Below are 25,943 nucleotides of genomic sequence, written 5' to 3'. Positions count from 1 at the left end.
CACAGTGTTGAACCGTACCCATACATCGGGTATGTCCAGCCCATGTACGTGCCCGTTGTTGAACCATCGCCTGGGCCTTCGAGTTCCGGGTTGCAGCAATCGACTAATAATTATATAAGTACGTGCTTGATATCGCCACCCAAGTCTCCGGGATCAGACAAAAAAAAAAGCGTCCAACGGAGCTTCCACCGTATCCGTGTATAAGCACAGTGCAACACAGTGTTGAACCGTACCCATACATCGGGTATGTCCAGCCCATGTACGTGCCCGTTGTTGAACCAGCGCCTGCGTCTTCGAGTACAAATATGTCGCAATCGATGAGTGTCTCAAGGAGTACGTGCGTATTTTCGCCACCCAAGTCTCCGGTATCAGACAAAAAAAAAAGCGTCCAAGTTATATGATAGATGTAGACGCTCTATCAGACGATCCGGACTACCTTGCGTTCGAGAGGGAAGCCCTCAGAGCAATGGCCGAAAAAAACGGAGGGTCGTTGCTCGGTAATAATCCGAGAATGCGTCGTGCCGTGCAAACTAATCAGAACGCCGACGATTTTTATAGAAAACAGAGAAAGAGGAATAATTTTGCTGCAAAGCAGAGCCGTGACAGGAGAAAACTACGAGAGATCCACAATTCACTCAAGGTCACTTATTTGAAAAAAGACCTGTCTAAGATCATACGTCTGCTGTCTTCGAATAGGTGTATAGTGTGTGACCAGACGTGCCTTTAGAGATTTAGAATTATAATAGTGTTTATTTTTTTTTATTTTGAACTACAAGTTCTAAACTCTAAGGTGTTTGTGCAATGATGTTTGTGCAATCTTATAAAAAGTATACTTGCAGAATATTATTCTCTAAAGAATTGTAAGTTGAAATAAATTTAATAAATGACCAAACATAAATTGACCTTTTAATTATTTAAAACCTTTTAGTTTTGTTACAAAATCATAGAAAGTTATAATCAATTTGAAGTTTACACTAACAATATCTATATCTATATCGAGTCAAATATCTTCAATAGATTTTTTTATCTTGTATCATAAAGATAAGGTGGACTACCGAGTTTAACCTATTCAAGTCCCCATTGAATAAAAAGTTAAGTACATACCATTAAGTTACAATAGAATGGGTGCGGCTTGCGCAAGCTCCGCTTTTTGCTTCTTTCCGACCAATGAGTGTTTATTGTGTATTTTACTTCAAAGTAAAGCACTGTATTAAAAACACAAATTAAACACACGAATATTCAGTGATGCTTATATGCTTGGTACAGATTTACTCGATTTAGCTAAATAATCGAGGTTTTGTAAAACACATTGTTAGGAGACTATGTAAAAATATATATCTTAATATTCCGTATGGGTAAATAAAAACCTTCATAATATAAGAGATATTTGTGTACATTGTCTTTTATGCATATTTCTAATGCGCTGTTCATAGCAGTAAGTTTTGGCATCCCTTGTTCATATGTTACAATTACATCCTAAAGAGTGGTGTTTCAAAATTTTTTTTTTAATTTTATATTTGTATCGCAGACTGGAATCTAAGATGTAATGTCCTATTTGCCTGTTCCTTACCTAGCTTCTTAACTCTACAAAACAATTGATAAACGATATACACACACAACGATACAAATTATTGATATGAGGCGGTAAACTAATGAGTGGTATTCACACAAGCGCGCCTGACCATATTAATAGTGACATTTAACTGAAAATTGTAAATTAATAATTTAAAAAAACCTAATACACGAATTTTATAGAATTATTTTTTTCCAATTTTGTTTAATGTTAGTTTAGTATGGAGAGTGTTTCTGAAGGGACAATATTAGTAAAACACCAGTGAGTTTGTTATAGCCCGGTTTCTATATTTAACGAATTATTTTTTTACATCTGTAACCGATAATTTTGATATGACTTCAATACTTACGGAACGTTATTTTTTAAATGTTTTTTATTCATGCATAAGGCAAAACGAATTGTTTTTTTTTTAAATATAGTAAACGGATATGAAAGAATAGAAGTATGTAAAATAGTCAGCATATCTTGGCGAAAGGATTTCCATTGAGCGGATTTCTTGATTTTCTCTTTTTGATATGTCGTTCTCGACAACACTGATGTTGCTTGGAGATTAGAGCCGGTTAGGAAGTCCGTTATGGGTGCCACTCGACGGATTATACAGATTGTGTGGGTGTAGCTGAATAAACGTTTATAGAATAAAATACCATGATTCATGATATGTACTAATATTATAAATGCGAAAGTAGCTCTGTCTGTTGGCTTATTTCTGTCATGAAGAAATCGAGGTAGTCTTAGATTTGGTTAAGGTCTTAAGTATATAATTTACAGGAACATATTTGCTATGCGAACTGAATTACGGGGTAAAGCTATTGCTATATAATAAAACTGATATAAATTGAAAACTTGCACATTAAAAAATAAATAAACAGCATATCCAAATAGGAGTATTGTTTAAAATACATAGCTGACATCTTTTTCATATTTTTTTCGCACGTAGTCAATATTCTTATATTATAAAACAGCAGGTGCAAAACCCTCTGTTTCGGATTATCTTCCATCGTCATGAAGCCTAGATATTTTATTGTAATTTGAACTCTAACACAAAGACATAAGGATATCAAAAATATGCATGACGAAAAGGCTAAATGTGTACTGTTAACCGCGAATATATTGTTAAAATCAAGGTTTTGAAGGCGTTCTCGCAATTGTATCAATTGTGTGGGCTGTGATCAAATGTTCACATGGTCTCGTGGGGCGTTGTGTACTTTATAGCGGTTCTTGAAAGGTATGATTGACAAGTCCAAGGTGTTGTACGATTCGATGCAGCGGGAACATCAAGTGTGGTCCGTTAAACAACTATTTTGGATTTGTATACATTTTTATAGATACGGTTAAATCAACTGTTGTTTGTTTGGATGTTGATAAACTTTTCCTGGTTATAATATATTTGTTGATGTTACTTGCCGCTTTATCGATAACGGGCTTTAACAAGTTTCATAATACTAACAAATTATCGGTTTTGAAAAATACTAAAGTTTTTTAAGCTCCAAACCTCCTCCTCAAAAAGGGAGAGGAGGCCTTAGCCCAGCAGTGGGGCATTTATAAGTTGTTACTGTATTTAATATTTCATATGATCAATGATGGAAAATAAGCAATAGAATCAAAAGACTTCGTCTAAGCACGTATTATGAAACTTGTTAAAGCCCGTTATCGATAAAGCGGCAAGTAACATCAACAAATATATTATAACCAGGAAAAGTTTATCAACATCCAAACAAACAACAGTTGATATATATGTAATGAAATGACATTTCATTATTCCAAATTTGCTGCGCTCCGCGCGTTTTTAATCTGTAACTAAAAGTCAGTTTGCCGCGCATTTGATGGTTGAATGACAGAATGACGGATAATGTTTAGATTATTTTGAACTTTGATTTTGTAAGAAAATAAAGAGATATAATAGAGGAGGCGATATTAGTGAACTTTAAATGTCGTTTCTTTGTATTTTCAGAGAAACAATTTGTGGTTCATTTTGAGCATCCTCAATAACCTATCTTATAAAACGACATTTTCGTTAACTAAAATGGACCGGCTGCAATTCGAATTTACGATGATAGCATCAAATGATGGCAAATCTAATATATTAGCCATAACCTCGATATCTACAGAAGAAGGAAAATGTTATGTTTTACCTGAGGAGCTGAAACCGGTGACTCATCATACATATATTATCAAGATGAACACTTTCTCAAAAATAAAAAATAGCATAAAGAAAAGGCATCAAAGTAGAAAAATATGGATAAAATTGGATGAAGATCTTAAGAAAACGTATCTAGATGAAGAAGGTAATATGCAATTTTTCGATCAATATTTAGAAGAAATGAGCTTAAAACAACCAGTAGACAAAAGTGACAATTTGCAATATATCTTGGAAAAATTAATAGAAACTACTACGAAGAAAGAAAATCAACATAACCTAAAACATATTTCAGAGAAATTTATTATTGAAAAATTCACAAGTAAGAATCCTAATGCAATGCAATGGATCGAGAGTTTTGAAAAAGAATGTGAGCGCTTTAACATATCAAAAGATGAAACAAAAATAGACATATTGAGGTTGTTTTTAGAAAAATCTTGTTTAGATTGGTATAGCTCAATGACCATAATACTTACAATAAATGCACAGTGGACTGAATGGAAAGACAAATTTTTAGAAACTTTTAAAAACCGAGGATGGGATATAGTCACATATGCTCTTGCATTCAGATATAAAGAAGGACTACTAATTGATTACGCTATAAAAAAAGAAAGACTTCTACTAGATATAAATAAATCTATAGACTCTAAAACAATGATAGATCTTATTGCAACGGGTTTACCTGATTTGTTCAATGTGATAAGAAAATATGAAGGTATGATGTACAAGAAAAACTCAACTACAATAAAAAGCGGTACATTCCATTATAAAAATAAAACTAATGATAAGAAGCCATGTAAGACCTGTGAATCTCTGGACAAAGGAATTAGATATCATCCGGAGGAGTCATGTTGGTTCAAGAAAAATAAAAATGAATCTGAAAAGGTTTTTAAACCCAGGAAAGTAAATAACAACTCCATAATTGAAGTAGATATAAACATTAAAAAAAAAACGAGTAAGTACACCATTAATCAAGATCAAACTTTTATTAGAGAAAAAATTAGAAGTGAGCGGCATTTATGATTCAGGCTCACAAATCTCTTTAATAAATTCAAGACTGATTAAATTAAAAGAAAAAAAGGAAAATTTGAATATAGCATACATGAAAACGGTTAATGGTGTGAAAAAAACAGATGGCTTGATAACAATAAAAATAAAATTATTTGATATAGAAGAAGAGGTGGATGTGTATATAGTAGAAAATGATGATTTTGATGATTTTATAATCGGATTGGATATGATAAAGAAATTCAAATTAACCCAAAACGAGGACTTGCAAATAGAACAAAAGAAAATAACAAATAAAATAGATGAAATGTCTAAAGATAACAGAAATGAAAAAAAGAATATAAAAACATTTGCAATAAATTTTAATGAACACATAGAAACAGAAGAATTTGTAAGTATGACAGACCATTTAGATAATGAAAAGAAAATTGAGATAGAGAAAATATTAAAGGAATATAAAACAATTTTCGCTAAGGACAAATATGATATAGGATCAGTCAGAGATTATGAAGCTCACATAGATTTACTAACAAATAGATACTGCAGTAAAAGACCATAATGATGTACAATAGAAGATAAATTAGAAATCGAAGAGCAAATATCCATGTTATTAAAGAATAATTTAATAGAAGAATCCTACAGTCCTTTCGCTGCTCCAGTGACATTGGCATTTAAAAAAGGTGAAAATAGAAAATCCCGCTTATGTGTAGACTTCAGAGAACTGAATAAAATTGTTGTTCCACAAGCTCAACCTTTCCCATTAATAGATGATTTGATTATTAAAACTAGAAATTGTAAGTATTTTACTACACTGGATATAAACTCAGCTTTTTGGGCTATACCACTACGGGTAGAAGATAGAAGTAAAACAGGATTTGTGACACAAGATGGCCACTTTCAGTGGACCTGCCTTCCTTTTGGCTTAAAAACATCACCAGCTATTTTTCAGAGAATTTTAAGCAATATTCTAAGAAAGCACAATCTCACAGGATATTCCGTAAATTATATTGATGATATTCTTATATACTCAAACACCTCCGAAGACCATATAAGACACATAAGAAATGTATTAGAAGGAATGATAAAAGAAGGCTTTAGATTAAAGTTTAAAAATGTATGTTTGCTTCAGACTCAGTAAAGTACCTCGGGCATGTAATTCAGAACAACTCAGTAAGACCACTAAAAGACAATTTGATCTCAATTAAAAATTTTCCAACTCCTAAGACACAAAAGAACATCAGACAATTTTTGGGAAAAATCAACTTCTACCATGAATACATACCAAGAAGCGCAATTATTTTAGACCCGTTACACAATTTATTAAGAAAAAATGAAAAGTTTGTATGGTCAGAGAAGTGTGAAGAATCATTTAATCAAATAAAAAGATATTTATGTTCTCAACCTGTGTTGGAAATATTCGATAAAGACTTACCAATAAAAATCTTTACAGATGCCTCTTTAGAGGGTATTGGGGCAATATTAAAACAGACACAACTAGATGGTAAAGACAAACCAGTTGCATATTTTTCAAAAAAACTAAACGAATCTCAAAAACGGAAAAAGGCTATTTATTTGGAATGTTTTGCTATGAAAGAAGCGGTTAAATACTGGCAACATTGGCTAATTGGAAAACATTTCACTATTTACTCTGATCACAAACCTCTAGAAAACATGAATATTAAATGCAGGACAGATGAAGAATTGGGTGACCTCACATATTACTTATCTCAATATGACTTTACAGTAAAATATATACCTGGTAAAGAAAATATAGAAGCAGATTGTTTGAACCGAAACCCTGTAGTAGAATCAGAAGATAACAAGGAGGAAATATTGAAAATAGTTAATTTAATACAAATGAAAGATATAGTTGAAGATCAAGAGAAAAATGAAACAATAAAAGAAAAGAAACAAAATTTACTACAAAAAAATAAAATCTATTATAAAAAATAAAGAAACATGAAAAGATTATACTCTCAGAAAAATTTAGTAAAGAATTAATAAAAAAGGTGCATGAAGACTATTGTCATATTGGAATTAGACAATTACAGAAAAAAATAAGTCCAATATATACAGCTAAAAACCTAACAAAAAATATAATAAATATTTGTAAAACATGTGAAATATGCATAAAAAATAAATCAAGATGTCAAGGAAAATTTGGGTTAATGTCACAACTGGGACCAGCGACAAAACCATTTGAGATAATGTCAATGGATACTATAGGTGGCTTCGGGGGATCTAGGTCCACAAAAAAATACTTACACCTTTATTAGACCACTACACAAGATATGCTTTTATTACAACTTCAAAAACACAGAACGCAAGTGACTTTATAAAATTAACAAAGAAAGTACTAGAGACAGATGAGATTGGAATAATTCTGACAGATCAATATCCAGGCATCAATTCAATAGAATTTAAACAACATTTGCAGGAGAATAACATTAAACTAATTTTTACAGCTGTGAATACACCATTCTCGAACGGCTTGAACGAACGATTAAACCAAACAATTGTAAATAAAATAAGATGTAAAATAAATGAGAAAAATAATAAGAGAACATGGACAACAATAGCAAGAGAATGTATAGAGAAATATAATGAAACAGACCACTCTGTTACAGGTTTTGCACCAAAATATTTACTGGACGGAACCAATGTTAGTATTCTACCAAATGAAATTAAAACAATAGAAACCGAAGACAAGTGGATTGCTGATAGGAGATTAGCATTAGAGAATACAATAAAATCCCATAAGTACAATAAGAAAATATTTGATAGAAATAGGAAAATGCAAGAGTTTGAGATAGGAGACAGTGTATATGTAGAAAATGGAAATAGACTGAATAGAAAAAATTAGACGAATTAAAAATAGGCCCTTTCAAGATAATAGAGAAAATATCAAAATCCATTTATAGGATTGACACTGGCAACAAGAAAACAGAATCAACTTTATTTCACATAACAAAATTACAACCTATCACAGCAGATGAGGTAGAAGAAAACGAATATGAAGATAACTTCTAGATTATATTATTTAGAATTTTCGTTTATAGTAGATTAGATTATTTAAAATTTTCGTTTATAGTAGATTATATTATTTAGAATTTTCGCTCTTAGGGGGGGAGATGTAATGAAATGACATTTCATTATTCCAAATTTGCTGCGCTCCGCGCGTTTTTAATCTGTAACTAAAAGTCCGTTTGCCGCGCATTTGATGGTTGAATGACAGAATGACGGATAATGTTTAGATTATTTTGAACTTTGATTTTATAAGAAAATAAAGAGATATAATAGAGGAGGCGATATTAGTGAACTTTAAATGTCGTTTCTTTGTATTTTCAGAGAAACAATTTGTGGTTCATTTTGAGCATCCTCAATAACCTATCTTATATATATATCGCAGGTATAATTTCACTAGTGATATTATAATTAAACGGTAGATTGTGAATCGATTTCATTTCTTGCAATTTAACGGCTCGGTTTTAATGACATTGTATGGTATAAATTTAACGCATATATATCGCCGTTACAGTTTTATTATATGTACATATATAAAGTCAAGATTTTTTTTCCCTAGTTACCTAGTCAGAACAACAAATGATTATTATAGATTGTTTTGTTATTTTTAAAATAGATGTTATTTTTTGCAAATTAAAAATATTCCAGGAACCCGAAACATATTCAGAAGTTAAAATTATTTGAGCAACAACTAAAATAACAAACGTATAGTAGAGTCGAAGGCAATATCACGTAGTGTCCGGCTGAATGTTATTGTTTGAGAAAATCGTCGCCAAGTGTCTCCCGGGAGAGAGGCTTGCATCTGTCTAGCGCAAGCAAATATTATAATATCGGTACAAGTTACGAGCTGAACACTTGTTGGACGTGTTATAAGATTTGTTGATTTCATATGCAATTAAATCAAAGCGACAGTTGACAATAGTACAAATATATTTGTAGGTATAAGATTTGATTTGACTAGAATAGAAGAATTAGTAACGTACCTATTTTATTCTGAATTTGTTGATTTGGGGCTGATTTATCGATGGGACTATGTTATTTTGAAAAGTGAACTGGCGATCAAAAAATCGGTCGTAAAAAATTAAAGAATTGAAGTCATTTTTTTTCATCAAAAATATTTATACAGAGCGTCATTTACAAAATGCGTATACACTAAACTTGGACTGTGTCTGAAACAGTACCTGCTCTTTTTGCGGATTATAATCCGCTAATAGTGGGCATTGTCCGCACACGACGGACACATAGATTTGAAATTATCCTTTCTGACAACGTTGCTTCGACATTATTTAGAAAAAAAAGTCCATAGGCGACAATAGGGAAGAGTTGGGCTACGGGAGCATTGTCTGTTCCCAGAAACGCTGTAAATCATATTTGTGTAAGAATAACTTTAATACCACTCACAAATGGTACAACTTTATCGCAATTGTCAATTCAACATCTCATACTATGCGTTCGGTTATTGCAAATAACTGCACATTATTATCAACAATAATAATAATTCTTGGAAGGATTCTTAAGACTTCTAGAAGGAAACTTATGATATATTTTCGTAACATTAACGAATTGATAGTATAATGTTGAATATTCATAATCTATATTGTTTAAATATGTATTATATATAAAAAGGAAGTAACAGATCTTAAATGTCTTACTGCCAATTATGGAGAAGGTATGGAGTATACTTCACCACGCCAGGTGGAGTATACTCCAATATTTCATGTATTTACTGGTGGTAGGGCTTTGTGCAAGCTCGTCTGTGTAGGTACCACCCACTCATCAGATATTCTATCGCAAATCAGCAGTACTTGGTATTGTGTTCTGGTTTGAAAGGTGTGTCAGTAATTACAGGCACAAGGGACATATCATTTCTATGAGAAAGTTTAATATGGGAAGATCCCACGTAGCGTCCGGTCAACAATCATTACTTTTAGTATCATGCGATAAATATATCAAAAATATAATTAGTAATGTTTAAGGATTTATCACATTATTAAAATATTTAAATTTACAAATAATCAATTAATTTGTAAAGCATGAAAACTGTTTTTACTACAAGTACATATATAAAAAAAGACATAAAACCATCTTTGCACAAGAATTTGTAAAACATTATAAATACCGGTGTAAAATTTTGATATCAGCTCGTAAGCGATTTTTAGCTCGTAAAAAATACAGCCATAACAACGTATAACATATATACGTAAACTGAAAATATTTTTGCCGAAAAAACAATCGGATAGTAAAATATTTATACCGAAATTACAATAAAATGCTTATGTAAAATACTTGCATGATACTTCAGGACAACATAATGCATATCAATTGGTATAGTATTTATACTTATATTTTTGTCCATTTATATATAAGTTTTTTTTTAATTTCAATGCTAATTTAAATTCCCTTATTATAAGTTTAGTATTATTACTTTAATTTAACTAAAGCCGGTTAAGTCGTTATATCTGGTATTAGGCTTGCTGGTCCGTTTCAAATATTTAATAGTCTTGTTTTTCCTCTACCAATTTTTTATATTTGTAACCTGAAGTTACCAATAAGTATAGCACACTTTGGGAATGAAACAATCGCCGAAAGAAAAAATATAATTCTGTTATTGTTTATTGGCTATTTTAAAATGTGAGTTATAAAATATCTCGCAGAGTTTCTTTCGCCGTTTCTTCTTAAGCCTGAGGTGTTTATTTCCGAACCGGTGGTAAATTAATGACAGTCAATAAGTAACGCTTCTATATTGACTAAAGATTTTCAAATTTGGAATGTTTAGATATATATTTAAGATTTGTTATTATTAACCTGTTGATTTTCTAAATAAGTTTGTTTGTGATATGAAATTTATTTCGACGAGATAAAAATTCGAAGTCGAATGTGCATTTGGAAAAATTTGCGACGACGAAATTGCGACCAATTTATTTTGTTTTGAAATGGTTTTGCTTTATTATTTACTTCATGCCATTTAAAATAACAGATATTATAGTTTACTGTGTTTGACTTTCAATCACAAGTTTTTGTACTATTCTAATACAAGACAACATTTCAAAGGAGCAGTTATACAAAAATTTGCATGAAATAGCCGAGTCATTGTCCGGTAAAGCAGTGTTCGGAGATCGGTGTAGTAATCCCGAATGTGCAAGCAACGTGCGACAATATGCACAAAGCCGAGGTGTGAATGAGATCTTCATCAGCGGTCAGCGCTGACTCATTCCATCCTCACAACCCTTATTTAAGCTTCGAATCGTGTAGCGTTAGCATAATACATTATTTCTCTGCTTGGACGCTTCGCTTCGATGCTTAGACTTTACTAATATTGAAAAAAAAACTATAGCCAGCTACTATTTAATCCTTGTACTTGATCAAATTAAAAAAAAAAAAACAAATTTCCACAAGATCATTTCAATTGCTAATTTATTTATACTAATATTATAAATACGAAATAACAAGGGGCCCTGTCTGCCAGTCGCGGTAGGGGTAAGGGGCAGTGTTAGGTATAAAGAGCCCATAAGTTTCAAGGTTGCTTCATACAAAATTTCATCAAAATCAGTTCAGTGATTTATTATTATTATGTATATATGTTTTTTGATGAGCAATCTGACTAAATACTTTACGCTCATTCGTCGCCTATTGAACGACAAATTATTTTTATTATACATATATTATTATAAAATAAGTTTAATCAGGAACTAGATGGAACTATATGACAAACAATAATAATGGCTTATTTGTAGACATTGCTTTGCTATCCGTACATGTCCCAGTGGACATAATCCGGGTCCACGCGGAAGGGTTCCACGCAAAAGACAGGCGCGATCGCAATCCCCAAACTACGATTGATAACCATACCAAAACAACCCCTATTCTTTATGGCATAGAAAAGCATTTTCCCCACAAAATCTAGTATAGAAGGTGGATTACCAGGGTGGCGGCGAAAATAACGATACGTTATATAAGAAAACACTTGTAATGCTCGTTACAACGGTTACAATACCAATGCCCGATATATTAAAACTGGCGGTATTTATACAAAAACATCTTGACCTAATTTAATACTAAATTTACAAACTTAAAAGATAATATTAAACATTGTTTATCTTAATTATTCTAATGATTATTTACGGACAAATATTATTTAATAATACAGGATTATGTAACATTAAATATTAAAGATTAATATATTACACCGGAAGTTGATAAGCAGCAGATAACCTAGCCAGATCAGTAAAATAAGATTCTAGTAGCTTAATCCTTACATTATACATAATAAAACAAAATTATTATAGCATTGATTAATCGACATAATTTGAGAAAATATAAATAAACAATAAGCACTTTATTAATTGCGCCGGAAGCTGACAAGCAGAAGGCGCCATTAATAAATAGAATAATATATGACGGCGGAGGGCCATCACCACAGTTATAGTTCATGGTTTTCTTATGTGGGCGTCTATCGGTGGGTGACGAAGGATCAAGAAAACACACTTGTACAATCAACCACAGTATAATGACTTAGTAACACAGTTTAAGTAGGTGACCGGAATGCGCGATGGTTCTGTGACCACACGCGCCGAACGCTCGGAGAGTAGTGATGTCCGACGTTCCCCTCACTCAATGGTCCTCCTGGCTGGCCTAGGCCAGTCTGGGTACGGGCCTCGGGGTTGCCCCCCCCTACCCGGGCTGGTCCTCCCCGACGGTCCAACCGTCGTGTTAGTTTATTTTGGCCCAGAGGGCCAGGGTCGTTATGACCCGGTGGCTATAAGTCCTTACGATTTTCCTTTTTTTGAGGGTGGTGTCGTCCTACCGTGTCTTCAGATCGTCGTCGTCCTCTTCACCGATGCGTTCCCCTCTGGCGCATGCTTACACAAACTCCATCGAGTGCCGCTACGTGGCGCTGGCGTTCCGGAAACGATTCCATAACGTAGTCTTGAACGTATACCACTAGATGGCGTTGACCGAAATAATTCACCCGGTTGCGACATATATAATAAAATGTTCCAAGTATAAACAAATATGAATCAAATATTTATTTGATTATGAAATTACTAATTAAATTGTTAAACAGAAGTTTTAATCTACACTTATAAATAATCATCAAGATGTACCCGAACTAGCCGTATATGTAGGACCGGAAGTATTAATTGATAACACTAGGCAGCTGCCAAAATTAATGCAGATGTCGATTTCGCGTATCGAAATTACATGTCCGCTAAATTGATAGTTATATACGGTTTCCTATTTACTATCGGATTTGTTTACGTACGATGTTATTTATAAGGGGCTTACATTGGGGATTTGAAATGCGTAACAATATGTATTTATAAAAAAAAAATATTACATACATAAATTTTTTAATCTGTATTTTTTGTCTTTAAATAAAATGATTATACAATTTCTGACAGCATACGCTGCGGAGACGTGTCTCTCTGTCAGGGACGATAGGTGATTATTACTCTAAAGATTTTTCTTAATCTAAAAATTATTCTATAAAAAACTGTTGTATAAGTTACATTGAGATCAATATTGTTGAAGAATTGCTTTCAGTTGCTTCTTAGTGTTATTAATTTTTTTCTATTAAAGTCCCCATTAATCTAGATCACAGCTGTATTACGATCTGGTCTAAAACATTAATAAGTAATTTTATGTGAACTTTCGGTAACTTCGTGTCTTAAGGGAAAGTCTTTTTTTTATAGCATAGATAGGCGGACGAGCATATGGGCCACCTGATGGTAAGTAATCATCAACGCCCATAGACATTGGCATTGTAAGAAATTTTAACAATTGCATCACCAATGCGCCACCAACTTTGGGAACTAAGATTTAATGTCCCTTGTGCCTGTAATTACACTGGCTCACTCACCCTTCAAACCGGAACACAACAATATCAAGTATTGCTGTTTTGCGGTAGAATATGTATATATATGCTGATGAGTGGGTGGTACCTACCCAGACGAGCTTGCACAAAGCCCTACCACCAGTGTACTGTACAATATAATTGTCTGTATTTGGATTTGATTTTGTATATTTAAAGTGCTATTTTATGTAATCGCTTTGAAAATGTTGCGTGTCTTTCTGTGGCAATCATTTGACAGAAACTTAAAATAATATTTGCAAATGACTCGTGCCAATGTGTTTCTAAGCGAGATTCACGTGTGAAATTTTATTATCGATGATTAATATAGATCAATACAAAAATAGCATTACGAAATAACAATAAATACGAGTAGGTAATCAAATTCGATTCCTTTTAGTTTAGCTATTCACGGCTTAAAATTAATTGGATAAGTTTAGCTTATCTTTTCTAGACATCGCATACCTTTATATATAGGAGCTGCCCGTCCAGACGTATGTTCAAAATATTAGGTAATGAAAGATTTATTTTGAAGAACCAACATGTAAAACGGGCAGCAGAAACCTTCTCGAAGCTATAACTCTTTTACCGCTAGTACCTGGAAATTGAAGTAGGCAAACAAGTAGTAATAAAATTCGCCGACGCACTTCTTTTTTGAATAAAATATAGGCTGGCCATTAGCAATTTACGACATCATTGTTTACATTCTCCGAGAATCTAAGAAGCATTGAAGGGAACCGAAACAAAACATAATTGATGTAGTTGGCAACGTAAGCTTATAATTTATGATTTTACCCTAATAATAAGCAATAGTTAACGTGATTTGATGTAAAAAAATCGAAAATTATCTAAAACTCCGATTCGAGTAAAAAAGTAATATATGGTTAATTTATTGAGAAAAGTATATACTTATAGTCTATAGCTCGTAGACAATATATATGTGACGTAATGCTATGACACATGTTTATTAGAACACATAAAATGTAATTATATCTCTATATATATAACTTACCTGTGTATATCTTTGAGTGAAACTGAGGAGAGGCGGGAGAATCTTGTTATTGAACTCGATAGGACATTAGAGCTCATCGCCAAATGGGGTTCTGATAAACTTGTTGAGTTTAATGCCAAGAAAACACAGGTGTGCGCTCTCACAGCGAAAAAGTCACCATTTTACCCTCATCCCTCCCTCTGTGGCACACCGCTGATGATACAAAGCAAAATCGCCATGCTGGGGATGGACGTTCGCTGCGACCTTAGTCCAAGGGTTTACATCGAGGCTATTATAAAAACAGCTTCACGAAAACTCGGAGTTCTGAACAAGGTGCGGCGTTTTTTCACGCCACAACAACTGTGCCTGTTATACAAAACACAGGTACGGTCTTGCGTTGAATATTGCTCGCACCTTTGGGATGGCTCCGCTAAGTACCTACTGGAGGCCTTGGACCGGTTGCAGCGACGTGCAGTACGCATTATTGGCGACGTAAAAGTCACAAACACCCTTGAACCTTTACAATTGCGTCGCGAGATAGCAGCACTGAGCGCTTTCTATCGTCTGTATCACGGCGAGTGCTCTGAGGAATTATTCTCTTTAATTCCTGCTTCCCCCTTCCTTCTTAAGTCCACGCGAGCTGGTTCTCGATGTCACCGCCTAACTGTGACATCAATTCCATCGCGCACAAAGAAATTTGGCAACTCCTTTCTTTGTCGCACTACCAAAAAATGGAATTCCTTACCAGCTCACGTGTTCCCCTCCTCTTACAACCCGGGTTCCTTCAAACGAGGCGTGAAGAGGCATCTTGCGGGCCGGCAAGGCGGGGACGGCTAGTACAGAACATTCTTCCCGACTGTACTGGCCGTCGTCGCGTTTGGACTCTACTACCACTTACCATCAGGTGGAGTAGAGTCATTTGCCATCCCGGGGCATATAAAAAAAAAAAAGAGTAAATAGTATGTAAAGTTATTATAACTTTTCTTTTAAAATTTCTAAAATAAATAAAAATGTAGTGTCTGTCTCTCAGTTTGCCGGGTCTCGCCAAAAATCGCCAAAAAGTAAAAAAAAATATTATAGAGAATATTCTGATGTACTGTTTGTCTTTAAAATTATCATCCAAATCCGTTGTATACCTATATAGGTAGATAAGTATAATTACAAAAAATATTTTCAGGAAGTCATTGCAATTCTTTCGAAATGTGATAAAAAGCGTTATTTTTCTTCCGTTAATATTTTTAGGCTTTAGGACTTGGGCTTTAGGTTATTGCTCAATGTGCAATATAAACTTAACGCGGCTTAAACCGTTGGGCACTGGTAATAATAAATACATGTATAAAGATGTATCCTGCACGTACTGCTTATTACTTCATTGTATAGTAAATGTAGTAATCGATAACTACCGAATTGTGTGATTGATACAGTTGCAACGCGGAAATAAGATGCATCTGTTATTTCGGAACACATTATCCAAAATGAACTCTATTGTAATAATATAGAGTTAAAAATTGATTGTGCCGCGTATGCTTTGCTAGAATTACATTTAAAATAATATAAGTTTTATTATATTGTGTTAAAGAATGAATTATAATGGCACAGGTTACGTGTGAATGCCCACGCGCCTGCCATTTGTGTTAACCCATTACAAAACTTAGTGGTCGGTTCGACCATTTTGTATTGTTGACATATTTCAAGATGGATGGTATAACTGTTTCACAATAATGTGTGTTTGATATCTATTTTATTTTCCGTTAGTGTTTTTTTGGACGGCAGACGATTTAAATTCCATGAATTTCAATTTGAAATAACTTCGAAGAGATACACTGAATACGGTTTTGTCACGAACTTTCTATAAATGACTTTTGTATATTTAAATGTGTTACTTCGTGAAAATTAACAAAAATAAATTAGTAATGAGTATTTAAAAATATTTTTTTTATAATTTGGTTTAATTACTGCAATTAAATGAATAGTAATCATTTCAAAAAGTATATTATTCTATATTTAAATTTTCTTTTTCGGAAGCATAAAGCTTAATAGTCCCTTTCAAATTAAACTTATTTAATTTTTTTAAAGGCCCTAATGGTGAGTTCCCATAACAGATAATGATGTCCAGCGCGTGCTTTGATAAAAGTCATCGAAGCGTCACCAGGGGACCAACTGATGCGTCTTTCTCGTAACTTCCGGTCGAAATTTTGCAATTATATAAATAAAAACCGACGGTGGTCCTACATTGATCCCGTGACAGGAAAGGGTTATAAAACCTTAAACGTTTCAAGTGAGACGCATCTACAATTGGTCAAAAGATTATTCAAAAATATGAAAAACCAGTTGTTTGGGTTGATGCATTACTTTAAATATTGTCATTTATTGAACTTTAGCTTCCGATATGTATTTTTTCAAATTTTCAATAACCGATAACGAAATTTCGACATTCAGAACTAACCCCGTGGACGGTCGGAGACAAAAGTTGAAAATGAAGAATTAAAGGCTATTGTGGAAGCGGATCCATCACAAAGCACTTCAGAGATAGCTGCAGTCTTCGGGGTAAGTGATAAAACTGTATTAATTAATTTCAAGCAAATCGGGAAAGTAAAAAAACTTGAACGATGGGTACCTCATGAATTGAGTGAATCGAACTTGCAAACACGCGTAGACTGCTGTGTTACTTTGCTCAACCGACACAATAATGAAGGGATTTTAAATCGAATCATTACTTGTGATGAAAAGTAGATACTGTACGATAATCGGAAGCGCTCGTCGCTATGGCTGAACCCTGGAAACCCAGCCAAATCCTACCCTAAACGAAAATTGACTCAGAAAAAGTTACTTGTGAGTGTTTGGTGGACTAGCGCCGGTGTCGTTCACTACAGCTTTTTAAAATCTGGCCAAACTATTACGGCATATCTATTGTCAGCAACTGCAAACCATGAAGGAAGAACTAGCAACTAAACAACCGAGATTGGTCAATCGCTCTAGGCCACTGCTGCTTCACGACAACGCAAGACACACACTGTACAATTAACAACCACTAAGTTAAATGCTACAATTAGAATGTCTACGACATCCACCGTACCCCCCGGGCCTGTCTCCAACAGATTACCATTTTTTCCGGAATTTGGACAACTTCTTACAAGGAAAAAAATTCAACTCCGATGCGGAGGTCCAAACCGCCTTCAAAGAGTTTATTGATTCTCGCCCCCATAGTGTTTTTTAGTAAAAGGATCTATGAGATAGCAAAAGTGTATGAATAGCAACAGTATTTTGATTAATTAAATATATTTTACAAAAAAAAAAAAAAACTTTATATTCCTCCCGTACAAAACGCCAATTTCATATGTAAGGACCTAATAATAATACATTTATTGTTATATGGTTCTTTAAGTAAAGCTTCTTTGGATGCGATATGAATTAAATTTCAATATAGTATAAGAGCAACGTTTCTGTATGTAATGTTTAAGCGAGTTCCAAACCTTCTCTCCTTAATTAATTATTTAAGTCGAGTCTTTACCTAGCAGTTGTTAAGTTAGGTACTTAAGTCCTGTGTTTGACAGAAAGTTACTGTCTAACACAGACGGGTTGAAAAATGCTTATCTAATTATGTATTTAAAAATATAACATTTATGTTACGTTCTTATAGATCACTTCTCACACATACTTTTATCACCGAAATTTAGTTGAGAAGGTTTGATTTTTGATTTTTTATGTGAAACTTTGATTTTTAAAGACGTATAAATTCGTAAGTACATATTTTTTAATTGTTAATTTTAAGGCTTAGTGATAACTTGACGGTGTAATTATTTCAGTAAATAAATAAAATAAACTCAATTCACAAATATCAACGTTTAATTTGTTCTTGGAGTGATGTTTAAGATTTATTTACTGATAGCTTTTGCGTCAGTTTCGTGTTAAGCAGAAAACTCGGATGATGTCACTATTGTTTACAGCGACCGCATTGCGATAAATTGAACACAACTCGCTCAGTCTATACAAGAGCAAAGAACAAAGGTTTCGAATTAAGATAAAATTGTATAAAAGGCAAATAAAGCTTCTCAAATAACAAAATGTACTCAAGTTCTCGGCTGTAGTTCAAAAGCTGCTGTAATTTATACTAAGTAAACATGTCGCACGCGACTTTGTTAACGCTAACAATTCATAAGGACATTTTTTTGATCCCGCTATAAATATATGACATTAAGAGACTGTAACTGATTTAAATAATTATTAATTATAGTTCTTTGCTTATTTTATTCCATTGGACATTCCTAACTGTAATATTTGACTTACTCCCAGCAAAATAGTAATAGAATCCTATTGTTTAAGGGGAAATTTAATATTTATGTCGCCTACAGTCCCGTTACGAGTCCCGCAGGTAGAGGATTACCCCTTCCACAACACCCTTTTACGCCCACAAATGAGACAGACGCGTTAGAAAATTGCATTCAGTGTTTACTGACTATTTGTTCAGAAAACAACACATGCTAAAAAATGGCTTTGTGGACCCCCTACGCGGAAGAACCTTTGGACTTAACTACAAATGTTAAACAGGAAGTCTCACCAGACAGTACCTCAACACCTGGTTCCAAGGTTCCTGACTAGAGATATTCATCAGAGCCACCGAGTTTAGAACATGAAAATAGATCTTACAATTGTTATGAGTGCAACATCCCGCATTCCCAAATATCTCCGGTCGAGAGTTAGAACTACAGAAACGCACCTTCAACATCGCAATCAGAGGACTTAGATGTCGACTCGCTGTCTGATGATGCCGAGTATCAAGCCTTTTCAAGCAGGATGCATTTCGAGCTATGGCCGAGAAGAATGGAGGCAGCTTACTTGGAAATAATCCGAGAATGAGGCGAGCGGTCCAGAGGAATCGAGACGCTGACGACTCGTACAGGAAGCAGAGAGAAAAAAACAATTACGCGGCGAAACAGAGCAGAGACAGACGAAAGTTAAGAGAAGTTCGTCACGCGTTTCAAGTGACATATCTAAAGAAAAGAATTGCGAAATTAAGGCCCAAGCTCAGAGAACGAGTATGTCAACCTTGTCAACATCGCAAACAAATACGGAGCTTCCACCGCATCCGTGTATAAGCACAGTGCAACACAGTGTTGAACCGTACCCATACATCGGGTATGTCCAGCCCATTTACGTGCCCGTTGTTGAACCATCGCCTGGGCCTTCGAGTTCCGGGTTGCAGCAATCGACTAATAATTATATAAGTACGTGCTTGATATCGCCACCCAAGTCTCCGGGATCAGACAAAAAAAAAGCGTCCAACGGAGCTTCCACCGTATCCGTGTATAAGCACAGTGCAACACAGTGTTGAACCGTACCCATACATCGGGTATGTCCAGCCCATGTACGTGCCCGTTGTTGAACCAGCGCCTGCGTCTTCGAGTACAAATATGTCGCAATCGATGAGTGTCTCAAGGAGTACGTGCGTATTTTCGCCACCCAAGTATCAGATATCAGACAAAAAAAAAAAGCGTCCAAGTTATATGATAGATGTAGACGCTCTATCAGACGATCCGGACTACCTTGCGTTCGAGAGGGAAGCCCTCAGAGCAATGGCCGAAAAGAACGGAGGGTCGTTGCTCGGTAATAATCCGAGAATGCGTCGTGCCATGCAAACTAATCAGAACGCCGACGATTTTTATAGAAAACAGAGAGAGAGGAATAATTTTGCTGCAAAGCAGAGCCGTGACAGGAGAAAACTACGAGAGATCCACAATTCACTCAAGGTCACTTATTTGAAAAAAGACCTGTCTAAGATCATACGTCTGCTGTCTTCGAATAGGTGTATAGTGTGTGACCAGACGTTCCCTTAGAGATTTAGAATTATAATAGTGTTTATTTTTTTTTATTCTGAACTACAAGTTCTAAACTCTAAGGTGTTTGTGCAATGATGTTTGTGCAATCTTATAAATAGTATACTTGCAGAATATTATTCTCTAAAGAATTGTAAGTTGAAATAAATTTAATAAATGACCAAACATAAATTGACCTTTTAATTATTTAAAACCTTTTAGTTTTGTTACAAAATCATAGAAAGTTATAATCAATTTGAAGTTTACACTAACAATATCTATATCTATATCGAGTCAAATATCTTCAATAGATTTTTTTATCTTGTATCATAAAGATAAGGTGGACTACCGAGCTTAACCCCATTCAAGTCCCCATTGAATAAAAAGTTAAGTACATACCATTAAGTTACAATAGAATGGGTGCGGCTTGCGCAAGCGCCGCTTTTTGCTTCTTTCCGACCAATCGGGTTCAGAATGAGTGTTTATTGTGTATTCAAAGATGATCGATAGATATACATAATTTACTTTTATTTTTACTTTAAATGGGTTTAGTGTATTTTTAATTTGTAGATAATCAATATAAAATGTTTAAAAGCAAGTACGAAACCGTTCAATATTTTTTTTTGCCTCTGTTCATCAAACGATTTGTGTTATGTTTATTAGCTATTAAGATGCACACGGAATGATATCAATAAATAAATGGAAATAAGAGTGAAAAAATAACAGTACGAAACTTGCAAATTCATATATGTACTACTCAAATTTTCAATAATCCACCGCGCGAACATTAGTGTTATATTAGCTTCTTAATTAAAGTTATTTTTAGGTTAAGAAATCTAAAAATAAAACTAATTCCTGTACTTAAACTAGATTTATTTCGCTACAAATAACCTTACACAACTGGATATAACAGACTACTATACTTTCTGCTTGATGACGTGCGGCAAGTCGAATTTACCTCGGACGCATTTCAGCTTCACACCGGGACAATCTTTAACTCTGAAATTGATAAAAAACCCAAATTCATCATACATTATTGGTGGCAGACGCAGCAGATACTTGTTAAGTTTAATATTAATCCATTTGGTTTTTGGTTAGTTTGATGGATCGCTTATGAAGCTAATCACAAGGTTGATAAGTAGTCACCATCGCCCATGAATTTTGAAAATATTAACTATTCCTTACATCGTCAACGCACCAATAATGGGAACAGAGATATATATCTTTTGCCTGCATTTACACTGGCTCACTCACCTTTGTAATTGTAAAAAGATCTATAGCTAAGTATATTTATAGTCAAGATGTGCTGCAGTATTATGGCGACTGCTCCATTTGTCATGATGAACCACATCACTAACCTGCCGACTCTAACGAGCACGATATTGTGTTCCTGCAGGTTGTGTCCGATGCCCGGCACGTAGGCGATCATCTCTCGCCCGCTGGAGAGACGCACGAGCACGCATTTACGGTTAGCGGAGTTCGGCTTCTTGGGTTTTCTGATCAAGGTTTTTAGTATCACACCCTGAAATTATGTTCCTTATTTAACTAAAAGTAAGAGCCTGTTTAGGGAAACATAACAGGGGTTCTGGGTTATGCTTTAATGAGAAGGTTTGGAGCTTAATTCATCACGTTGCTCCGTCGACTGTTCGTGAATACACACACACATACACTTGTAGGTTTTTCACGTTATTTTACTTCAAAGTAAAGCACTGTATTAAAAACACAAATTAAACACACGAATATTCAGTGATGCTTATATGCTTGGTACAGATTTACTCGATTTAGCTAAATAATCGAGGTTTTGTAAAACACATTGTTAGGAGACTATGTAAAAATATATATCTTAATATTCCGTATGGGTAAATAAAAACCTTCATAATATAAGAGATATTTGTGCACATTGTCTTTTATGCATATTTCTAATGCGCTGTTCATAGCAGTAAGTTTTGGCATCCCTTGTTCATATGTTACAATTACATCCTAAAGTTGAGAGTGGTGTTTCAAAATTTTTTTTTTAATTTTATATTTGTATCGCAGACTGGAATCTAAGATGTAATGTCCTATTTGCCTGTTCCTTACCTAGCTTCTTAACTCTACAAAACAAACGATATACGACACAAAGAACGATACAAATTATTGATATGAGGCGGTAAACTAATGAGTGGTATTCACACAAGCGCGCCTGACCATATTAATAGTGACATTTAACTGAAAATTGTAAATTAATAATTTAAAAAATACCTAATACTGCGTGTATTAGGTATTTTTATAGAATTATTTTCTTCCAATTTTGTTTAATGTTAGTTTAGTATGGAGAGTGTTTCTGAAGGGACAATATTAGTAAAACACCAGTGAGTTTGTTATAGCCCGGTTTCTATATTTAACGAATTATTTTTTTACATCTGTAACCGATAATTTTGATATGACTTCAATACTTACGGAACGTTATTTTTTAAATGTTTTTTATTCATGCATAAGGCAAAACGAATTGTTTTTTTTTAAATATAGTAACCGGATATGAAAGAATAGAAGTATGTCAGCATATCTTGGCGAAAGGATTTCCATTGAGCGGATTTCTTGATTTTCTCTTTTTGATATGTGTAAGCTCCAAACCTCCTCCTCAAAAAGGGAGAGGAGGCCTTAGCCCAGCAGTGGGGCATTTATAAGTTGTTACTGTATTTAATATTTCATATGATCAATGATGGAACATAAGCAATAGAATGAAAAGACTTCGCCTAAGCACGGCGACGACACTTTTACTTTATCGATGACGGCCTTAGACATGTTAGGTATAATTTCACTAGTGATATTATAATTAAACGGTAGATTGTGAATCGGTTTCATTTCTTGCAATTTAACGGCTCGATTTTAATGACATTGTAATGTATAAATTTAACGTATATATATCGCCGTTACGGTTTTATTATATGTACATATATAAAGTCAAGATTTTTTTTCCCTAGTTACCTAGTCAGAACAACAAATGATTATTATAGATTGTTTTGTTATTTTTAAAATAGATGTTATTTTTTGCAAATTAAAAATATTCCAGGAACCCGAAACATATTCAGAAGTTAAAATTATTTGAGCAACAACTAAAATAACAAACGTATAGTAGAGTCGAAGGCAATATCACGTAGTGTCCGGCTGAATGTTATTGTTTGAGAAAATCGTCGCCAAGTGTCTCCCGGGAGAGAGGCTTGCATCTGTCTAGCGCAAGCAAATATTATAATATCGATACAAGTTACGAGCTGAACACTTGTTGGACGTGTTTTAAGATTTGTTGATTTCATATGCAATTAAATCAAAGCGACAGTTGACAATAGTACAAATACATTTGTAGGTATAAGATTTGATTTGAGTAGAATAGAAGAATTAGTAACGTACCTATTTTATCTTGAATTTGTTGATTTGGGGCTGATTTATCGATGGGACTATGTTATTTTGAAAAGTGAACTGGCGATCAAAAAATCGGTCGTAAAAAATTAAAGAATTGAAGTCATTTTTTTTCATCAAAAATATTTATACAGAGCGTCATTTACAAAACGCGTATACACTAAACTTGGACTGTGTCTGAAACAGTACCTGCTCTTTTTGCGGATTATAATCCGCTAATAGTGGGCATTGTCCGCACACGACGGACACATAGATTTGAAATTATCCTTTCTGACAACGTTGCTTCGACATTATTTAGCAAAAAAAGTCCACAGGCGACAATAGGGAAGAGTTGCGCTACGGGAGCATTGTCTGTTCCCAGAAACGCTGTAAATCATATTTGTGTAAGAATAACTTTAATACCACTCACAAATGGTACAACTTTATCGCAATTGTCAATTCAACATCTCATACAATGCGTTCGGTTATTGCAAATAACTGCACATTGTTATCAACAATAATAATAATTCTTGGAAGGATTCTTAAGACTTCTAGAAGAAAACTTATGATATATTTTCGTAACATTAACGAATTGATAGTATAATGTTAAATATTCATAATCTATATTGTTTAAATATGTATTATATATAAAAATGAAGTAACAAATCTTAAACGTCTTACTGCCAATTATGGAGAAGGTATGGAGTATACTTCACCACGCCAGGTGGAGTATACTCCAATATTTCATGTATTTACTGGTGGTAGGGCTTTGTGCTAGCTCGTCTGTGTAGGTACCACCCACTCATCAGATATTCTATCGCAAATCAGCAGTACATGGTATTGTGTTCTGGTTTGAAGGGTGAGTCAGTAATTACAGGCACAAGGGACATAACATCTCAGTTCTCAACGTTGGTAGCGCATTGGCAATGTAAGCGATGATTAACATTTCTTACAATGCCAATATCTATGGGCGTTGGTGACCACTTACCATCAGGTGGCCCATATACTCGTCATACCTATATAAAAAAATACGCTGGTCTACCATGGATTGGTTAGGTATAGTTATTATAAATAGAATTATAACTAACACAAGCGTTCCTATACAATTTTTATCCTTCATCATTACGTTTGAGAAGTGTTATTATAAACACACATTGAGCAAGTGAAATCTTAGATCAAAGAATTCTATACCTATAAAGGAAAAGTGCTAGAAAGTTTTACTTCTTCTCAAAGATTCGAATTTTAAGCATGAGCAAAATTTCCGCGTCTTTAACGCTAAAGGATCTGCGGCGGAGCGGTTAAAAACAGACACAATTGATTCATTGCTACTCGTATTTTCTATGAGAAAGTTTAATATGGGAAGATCCCACGTAGCGTCCGGTCAACAATCATTACTTTTAGTATCATGCGATAAATATATCAAAAATATAATTAGTAATGTTTAAGGATTTATCACATTATTAAAATATGTAAATTTACAAATAATCAATTAATTTGTAAAGCATGAAAACTGTTTTTACTACAAGTACATATATAAAAAAAGACATAAAACCATCTTCGTACAAGAATTTGTAAAACATTATAAATGCCGGTGTAAAATTTTGATATCAGCTCGTAAGCGATTTTTAGCTCGTAAAAAATACAGCCATAACAACGTATAACATATATACGTAAACTGAAAATATTTTTGCCGAAAAAACAATCGGATAGTAAAATATTTATACCGAAAATACAATAAAATGCTTATGTAAAATACTTGCATGATACTTCAGGACAACATAATGCATATCAATTGGTATAGTATTTATACTTATATTTTTGTCCATTTATATATAAGTTTTTTTTTAATTTCAATGCTAATTTAAATTCCCTTATTATTAGTTTAGTATTATTACTTTAATTTAACTAAAGCCGGTTGAGTCGTTATATCTGGTATTAGGCTTGCTGGTCCGTTTCAAATATTTAATAGTCTTGTTTTTCCTCTACCAATTTTTTATATTTGTAACCTGAAGTTACCAATAAGTATAGCACACTTTGGGAATGAAACAATCGCCTCCGGGTTATTTCGAAAGAAAAAATATAATTATGTTATTGTTTATTGTCTATTTTAAAATGTGAGTTATAAAATATCTCGCAGAGTTTCTTTCGCCGTTTCTTCTTAGGCCTGAGGT

General features: G+C 33.8%; 1 protein-coding gene and 1 pseudogene across 1 annotated transcript in view; one reads left to right on the top strand and one right to left on the bottom strand.

Annotated features, from left to right (window-relative positions):
- The window catches only part of LOC126769549 (40S ribosomal protein S12, mitochondrial-like), a 431,911-nt gene that overhangs the window by 108,625 nt on the left and 297,343 nt on the right, over positions 1 to 25,943 (bottom strand). The gene's annotated exons all lie outside the window — the stretch shown is intronic.
- LOC126769787 (hepatic leukemia factor-like) lies at positions 19,073 to 21,754 on the top strand (annotated as a pseudogene).

This window comes from Nymphalis io, chromosome 7 (genome assembly GCF_905147045.1).
Source record: "Nymphalis io chromosome 7, ilAglIoxx1.1, whole genome shotgun sequence".
NCBI classification, from domain to species: domain Eukaryota; kingdom Metazoa; phylum Arthropoda; class Insecta; order Lepidoptera; family Nymphalidae; genus Nymphalis; species Nymphalis io.
Note: the sequence above shows the minus strand (reverse complement) of the source record. Positions and strands in the feature narration are given on the sequence as shown.